The following is an 8,242-nucleotide window of genomic DNA, read 5'->3' as shown; positions in this document are numbered from 1 at the left end:
CTGCTCACACTTTGCAGCCACAGACCTGCTGAGTCTCTGCATAGTCAAAGTCTATAGAAATGGAAAATGTGACCATTTTTGGGCTGAATGAATCCTGGAAAAGCATAGTCCTTGCTCAACAGAGGGGAGATGGGCAAGAAGTACAAAGAATCAGGAATCCCCTGCTCTGCTGGGACAAAAGAGAGGGCATGGAGTAGGGGAGCCAGGGGGAAACTGAGTGAGATGGGGATGGTTCCTGCATTGAGTGTTGAAGGCTTGATCTTGTATGGTGCTGCATTATTCCTCTCCTTTTACCTTCTTGATGTGGGGTCAGGCTAATCTCTTGCTCTAATTACCAACCTGTCGTCTGAGATTAGAGTCCAGCTCCTATCAGTGAGAAGAGACATAAAGGATTAGAGCTGGCTGAAAGAGAGGAGGAAGGAAGAGATGGAGAAGGAGCACTCAGGAGCGGATTAGAGGTTACAGCTTTATAATCTTTTCTGTCCCCAACCAAAAAAAAATTAAGTCATGAAGGAATGGAAACAGCAAGGCAAAGAGCTTTTTATCTCTGTGGGGCTTCCCTCCAGGTGCCAATAGCAGCTTTCTGCCTTCCTGCTCTCCCTGCTGAGCATAACAGAGGGAAGGAGTGGACCCAAATAGGTTACAGGCTTTTGGGCATGTTTGTGAAGGGTCCTTTTCTCAATACAGTGCCCAGTGTGAAAGCTGGGCAATGGTCCTTGCTGGGGAATGAACTTTGGCATAATTTTGTCCTTGTACACACGGTTAAGTGGCTGGGGGAAGGTTTTGCAGGGAAACCTGGAAGGCAGAGAGGCTGTTTTAAATGGCAGGTGGTGCCACAAACAGGTATCTTTCTTTAAAGAGTATTTCAAAACAGACTGCTGGGATCTGTGAGAGATCCTGTAATCTCCAGATGAAAGGACAAATGCCCTTTCTCTAAAGAGCTGCTCAGCTTTGATGCTGCTGATGTGACTAAGCCTGCTGCTGGTGGGCTGGAAGAGCCAAAGGCGACTGTCACTGTGGCTTTGCTGTTTTGAAAACTGGCCACTCTGTCACCTCCTGCCACCCCCAAGCACCAGCATCTCCTACACAATGAACACAAAGTTTAAAGGAAAGGCGTCAGAAAGACCTTCCACCTCTGTTAAGGGGGATCTAGAAAGGAACGAGCACTTTAATTTTTGGAAAAAACGTAAGGCAGTAGCCTGCAGAGCTGTTTTCCAACCTGGTCATTCTTACTGGCATTTAGTCAGCTTGTGTAGCAGCACACAGCCTTGCTTTCATTCTGAGCAGGCATAGGAGCAAGCTGACCAGTGACCATTCCTTGAGTTATGGAAAGCCCTTGCCTCACACGGCTATGCCAGCCAAGAATCCACATGGGCACAAAACAGGGACACAGCTATTGGAAGTGGGATGCAGCACCAAGAAGTCCTGCCCCACAGGACTAGTGGTTTGGGCACAACCAGAAGATGAAATACGGTTTTGTGAGAAGGAATGGGTCTTCAAGAGAAACCTACACTACTTGGATATATCATTTTTCCCCATTCAGATATTCAGCTGATGTTAATAGAGACTTTGAGGTAAAAAGCTGGTCCTGGCTGTAGATGTCCTGGTGACAATCAGAGCAAAATGCGATTCATGTGAGGAAACTGGTACAGCAGCTTCACTTCCCTGGGGTAAAAGCAAAGCAGAGAAACTGAAAGCTTGCTTTAGATCCTGGCTTCAGCTGGTCTGAATTGACCTGGTGCCTTTTGCACGGTTGAAGATCAGATGTTTAATGGGTTGAATCCTTGAGTGGCTGCATGGGGACCCGTTTAAGACTGGGTTTCATTGCTGGAGCAGTTAAGTGCCACTTTTGTGGAAAATGTCTTGTCTCATAAGGAAACAGAACAGATGAGAAGATGTCTGGGGCAGGGCATCTCTTGGGCTGTAGAGAAATGAATGACAGAAGAGTCCTGCTATGCCTGTGACGACAATAGGCTGGAAAGAAAATAGCTTCTGAGTCGACAAAAGAAACCAGGTTTTCTCTAAGAACAGAGAGACAGCTTAATGGGACGCTCACCACATGAAATCTGATCAACGTTAAAACATGAGTTAAAATTAGTTTCAGGAATGGTTCCTGCCCCTGGGGCTTGCTGTCAGATATTGTGGTTTTACAGTCTCATTTTCCTAGTTTATTAAAATGTTTAGCTGCTTGGGAAAATGAGAAACAATCTCATGTGAAACTTTTCAGGGGGCTGTCTTCTTTATTCTCTTTCTCTTGATGTAACAAAGATTTTGGAAAGGTTCCACTGGGTCTATTAAATTTGTATTTTCTTCTTTTTTTTTTAATATGTCTACCTTTCTCTTGCTCACACTTCCTTTTCTCATTGCAGAGAAAAAAAAAAAACAACTCTCCCAAGAACGAAAAGGAATGGAGACATGGTCTTTATATAAAAATGGGGTCAAAGTCAAGGGTGTTGGCATGACCCTGCTGTTGTACAACATTAAGTGTAGTTCAAGGTTTCAAGTACAGACACCTCTGCCTGCCCAACACCATAGCAACCAACACTATTAATGATGTTTAAACTGTATACTGAAAATTCAGAAAAAGGAGAAGGAGGGGAAAAAAAAAGCAGTTACAGTATTTGAAATGTAAAATATTAAGTAAGGCTTTCATGTTAACAATATCTTTTCTTCACTTTCCCCTTAGCGTGAAGAATTTTTATAAGAAAAGTCCTATTTGACAGTGCAAAAAAAATGCTAATGACTATCCTTTCTTTAGGGGAAAAGAAGTTAGTTGAAATAGGTGGGAAAATGCAGTTGTTGCTAAAGACTTGAAGGGGAGAGAGAAGAATAGCAACAATAGACAATGGTTCTGTCTCTGGTGCCACCTCCTCTTAACAGCTCTGCTGCCAAAGAAAAAACAGATTCCTGAGCTACTGTGGGATTTGCCCAACTTGTACCAAGACCGCAGCCTTCAGCTCTCTCCCCAGGCTTCTTGCTAAGAAAGCAGCCTTCAAAAGGTGAGCAGTTTATCAGACAGAAGTCAAAGGATGAGAAATGGGAATAGGAAGAAAGGAGATTGGAAGAAAAGAAACCATCGAGCAATGCCTTGGAGGAGTGTGGGAGTTTTAGGAGTGCATTGAAAGTGCTGTTTGGGGGCTGCCCAGCCGGAGCAGGAAAGGGGGTTTTGCCTGGCCCCTCAGGTCTGAATATTTTTTTGTGATCAGGGCAACTGCAGCTCACCAATGCCACTGAGGATGCCAGCCTGTGAGACAGAGTCCACCTTGGAAGAGGTGAGATCAGTTTTGTTGGCCCTGAACCTCTTCTTTTTTTTAGTAACACTCCAGATAAGTCAGTGGCTTTTCACCAGTGTTACAGTTGCTTACAACAGATTTAGCTTCTTAATTTACTTCTGCCCTTGCTTACATTGCAGGCTTTTCAGATAGTCCAGAGTGGGATCAGCAACTCTTTTAGTTAATTTGTTAAATTTCTTTTGTCTTCAATCTCTGAAAAACCTGACTTGACAGCTGGCTCTGCACACTTCTGGGATGGATGCAAAGCTGAAGAAGGGTGGGTGACTGCTCCATTCAGTAAGTGCATGGGCACAGGGAGGCATGGACCATCCTTATATTTTTCCTCGAGGAACCTGCTAGCAGTTGGTGCCTGAGATGGAATCTCAGACCAACTAGAACTTTCTCCTTGGCCAAATAGTGCTCATCATGTGGCTCCACGGAAGAGGATGCAAGGGTTGCCATAGACATAAGCAGGGCCAGGAAGAAGAGCAGCATCATAAATGTTAAAGTAACTGTGCCTGTTCTCACCAGCTGGTGCAGGATTTTTTTCCTGTAGATTTTCTGCCTAAATACCTGGGAGGTTAAAGGAGTGCAGAACTGAGCTGTTGTTGCTCAGATGGCATTGCTCTTAAGGCTGTTCCTTGACAGCCTGAGATTTTTTTTCCCTTCCTGCTTGATCCAGCTTGGACTCCAAGAAAGCTGCAAACTTATCTCTCTCCCTGTTTGAACTGCAAGTGATTAATTACAGACCCCAAGAATGGGCTCCTTGCCTATCTCTTGTGTTTAAATTGCCTTCCAGGATTTTGTGAGGCTAAGGAGCCTCTTCCAATTTTACAGCTGACTATGCCTCGGTTAAGCCTTTCTTGGTTTTGTTGGGAGCTGCATCTGATCCCTAGTGAACTTTAAGAACAAATTAAACAGGATTTGCTGGCCCTGACCCCTCTGCCACTGCTTGAAAACAAGACAGTGTTGATTTTAGCAGTGTAGGAAGAAGTGTGATGAAACAGGGCATTTGGATGGGGAGAGATGCTGCTGAAACCCTGCTTTCCCCATCCCACCCCAGAAGTGGGGCACAGAGAGAGCCCACAGCTGGTGCCTTTGGCCACGTTGTATCAGACAGAGGATAAGCCATGAAATATCCAGCAATTGCACTGGCAAAGAATCCAGCAGCCCTGGTTCTGAGCCAAGGCAAGCCTGTACTTTGTGCTGGACAGGGTGCCTACTCTGAATTACTTACAAGCAGGGCAGGGTGAGGAAGGAGGAGAGGGCTTACAGGATCGATGAGGTGGTATTGTTATGTCTAAGCAGGGAGAAGATGGTTTTTGGGCCTGGGAGGGGCAGAGTTCAGGAGTAGAGTTTCCTTTCCACCCAGAAATACCATGAAGATCTGAAAGATTTTTGGTATAAGCATATGTGAAGGGAGAGGTGAGGGATGAAGCAAGTGGTTTGGATAAGAGAAAGAAGCAGAAAAAAAAATCTACATTCTCTTCATGGCTGTGCTGGCAAATAATGAATGGTGGCCTGATGACGAGTACCATGGGGCTTAAGGGTTCAAAAAAAAAAGGGAAAAGCCAGAAGGAAAAAGGTAAGGACTGTCTTCCCCTCTCCACACACTCATTACTGGCTGGTGGTTTCTCACTCATGGCTCTCCCAGTAGCATAGGAGGAGATATGGGGCTGGCAAAGACCATCAGCTTCTACTCTGTGCTAGGTCTTCTGCCTGAGCACACCCCACATAACTCAGCTTCCGTGAACACTGGGAGAAGCAGCAGGCTGGGGCAATGAGCAGGATGGATGTGCTGACAAGAGTCTGCCCCTTCCACGCTGCCCCACCGTTCCCACATCACCATCAGTTTTGGTGGAGTGAGGCTGACTGTAGAAGCTGGCCAAGCTCTCTGCTTGCCACAGTGTTTTTTCTGCAGGGGAGAAGCTCCTCTCTGGGCTCTCTGACAGGCTTGTTTCCCATGGTGTGGGGTGCTGACAGAGTCTTGGTGCAGCTGGTAGGGAGAGCAGCTCCCCCCACACCCTCTCCTTTCTGCCTGGCATTCAGCTGTATTGGACAGTGTCTGTTTTTAGCAAAAGTCGCAGATTCAACAGCTGAGCTGATTTTCCAAAGGGACACATAAAACAAACAGCCTGCCATCTGCTCTATTGTCCTGGAATAGCGGCTTGGAGAGTGGGGGAGAGGGAAGGAGGGGAATGAGAGGAATGAGAAGGGGACTGGGGGGAAGAGAGTGGGAAGGAGTGGGAGCAGAAGAGAGGAAAAGGCAGAAAGGGGAGGCAGGGAGGTCGTGGCAGAGAGGGGAGGCTGAAGGAAGAGAGAGAAAGAAGGACACAAACAAAAAGGAAAGCTGTGTGGAAATGGAGATTTGTTGAGGGGAGAGGACCAGAGGCAGGCATGGGGGCAAACAGGGCTTGCTTGGGATCACTCTGGCTGGATTCCTCAGCCCTATGAGCCAGAGAGGCAGGCAATTTGAGCACCCCAGTCCTTGCTGAGCCAGAATCTGACTGCAAAAGAAACAAACTGGACATGGTGGCCTGGATAATCACTCCTCTTCCACCCACTCAGCCCTGCCTGCTGCACACCCCCACCTCTGCGCTGACTTTTATTGAGTGCCGCAGGGCAGGGATTGAACTCCAGGTTTGGCAGCAGAGTAAATAACAGCAACATTGGTCTCTCTGGCCTGGGAGGGAGGAGGGCTGGTTTTAATCAAAGGTAAATAACAGTCAGTATTGTCTGAACCTTAATCCAATTTCCTAGAACTGGAGAATAATGTTCCAACTTAAACGTGTGGCACTGGCCACCAGAGAGGGATGGCTACTCAGCCAGCAAGCTACTGGGCACAGGACAGCCAAGGAGAGCAGAGCTGGGGGAGATGCCACAAGGCAGGTAATTTATCCTAGCTAACCTGGGACTGTGCTGTTCTGTTCTGATTCTTCTTGGTTTATTTTCCTGGCTTCAGTCATCCCAAAAGATGGGGCTGGCTTGCTGACAGGCAGCACATCTTCGTGTAATGTGGGCCTAGTTGATGAAAAGCTTCCTGATTTGCTTGGTTGACAGGAGAGTTGGGACCCAGCTGATTCCCTGCACCTGCATCCCTGGAGGTCATTTTATCTATTACAGTGACCTGGAGAAAGGTGCTTATAGAATTGTGCTTGCTGTTGCATGGACATGGCATGAATCATGTTTGTGCCATATCAAGTTCCTCCTACATGTGACATACAAGCAAGATTTCAGCGTTGGAAAAATGTGTTTGTGTTGTTGTTAGTCTGGTAGCACAACGATCTGTGTGACTGGAAACTGCACTCTGACTTGGTCACATATTAGAATCACAGAGTTAGAGAGGTGCTGTTACTCAGATATCAGGAGGTTATCTAATCCTGCAGCAGGGCCAGCCACCTTATACGCCTTCCATCAGATGTTTGTCCAGCTGGCTCTTAAAACACATTGTTCTGTCTAGACTATCAGTGCTGGAATTGAAAGCCCAGTTTCTGATAGTAAAGCACTGGTACCTGGTTGATCTTGAAGAGATGGGTTTGTTCTGCAGTGCTGTGCCAGCACCATTTGTAGATGCCCATTGAGCAGCTCTGTCAGGGTCCTGGGCACTGCTTTCTCCTCTATGGGGTAGCTAATTTGCAGTTCTCTGGAACAAAAATGGCCTGGTGAGGTCAGGATGTGTTTGGGAAGAGGCAGAGACATATCCTAGAGCTGAGGGCAGAGGAGGCCAAGCTCCATTCCAGCCCTTTCATATTTTGAAATGACTTGGCAGGCCACAGTCACAGCTCAACTGCTGCGTGGACAGAGCAGCTGTCCACCTGTGGGCAGACCACAGTTTTAGGACCTCTTTTCAGAGTCAGCCTTTTGTAAGCATCAAGGCCATGGAGTGAAATCTCCCCACCAAAAGCTCCCTGGTGGCAAACATGGGCCAACACACACTGTGCATTTGTGACTGCCAGTTCCTGGTCATGTAATCTGGATGGATCAGGGGCAGGTGGGATAGCTGTGGGTTCATCCTCCCATCTCTATCTCTGACTGCCTGGGATCCAGCAGCAAAAGAGACAGAGGGCACCCAGACACATCCAGGGCAGCACAGGCTGGTACAAGGAGGAGTGAGGGCTGTCCTTCATGGAGGGGATGTCCAATCCTTACAATGACCTTTCCAGACAGATCAGAATGCAGCTCCAGAGGTGCCTTATGCTCATTCATTCCCCGACCATGAATATGCACTTTTCTGCTGGTCATCCAGGCCTGCCCTGAGAAAGCCCAGGCCCACTGCTGAAAACACTGGCAGCAAGAGGAATGGGGAAAATATATTTTATTTGTAGCTGAGTGTGTGTTTCTTTCCTCGCTGCTCAGCTCGCTCTGGGAAGCACACTGCTTTTGTCTGCCTGCAGTCCGCAGAGTGGCCCCAGCCCTCTGGGACGGGAAGGGGCAGGAGGAGGACAGCGGGCTGGGTCTGGAGGTGGCAGGCTCTGGCCAGCACCTTGCACAGGGACCGACCCGACGCCCCTGCTCGCCCTTGCCTTCCTCCGCCTTGCCTCGTCTTTCTTTCCTTTCCTTTCCTTGCCTTCCCTTCGTCTTGGTCCAGGCTGATGGGCAGCCTCCTGGTGTGGCACGACCCTGCTTTGCTTTGCAACCTGCACCAGCACATTTTTTCTCTTGCTTAAGAGCAAATAGTGCTGTGGCTGTGTGCGCAGCTGCTCTGAAGCTGTGGCTTAGATCTGGGTTATTTTTGCAGATAAATCCTCTTTTCTATCAGATTTGACATCAGGCAATCTCTCCAGATCCCTCCCTTTCCCCTGTCTGGCTCCCCCCTTCCCTTCCATGCCCTGTGTTCTCTTTCCTTGCATCTATGCTCTCCCCTCTATATGGATCCCTCCCATGCCCTGTGTTCTCTTTCCTTGCATCTATGCTCTCCCCTCTATATGGCTCCCTCCCTTTCTCTTTTCCTCTAGCCACGGCTCTCTGGG

This window comes from Geospiza fortis, unplaced genomic scaffold (assembly GCF_000277835.1).
Source record: "Geospiza fortis unplaced genomic scaffold, GeoFor_1.0 scaffold173, whole genome shotgun sequence".
Classification (NCBI taxonomy): Eukaryota; Metazoa; Chordata; class Aves; order Passeriformes; family Thraupidae; genus Geospiza; species Geospiza fortis.
Note: the sequence above shows the minus strand (reverse complement) of the source record.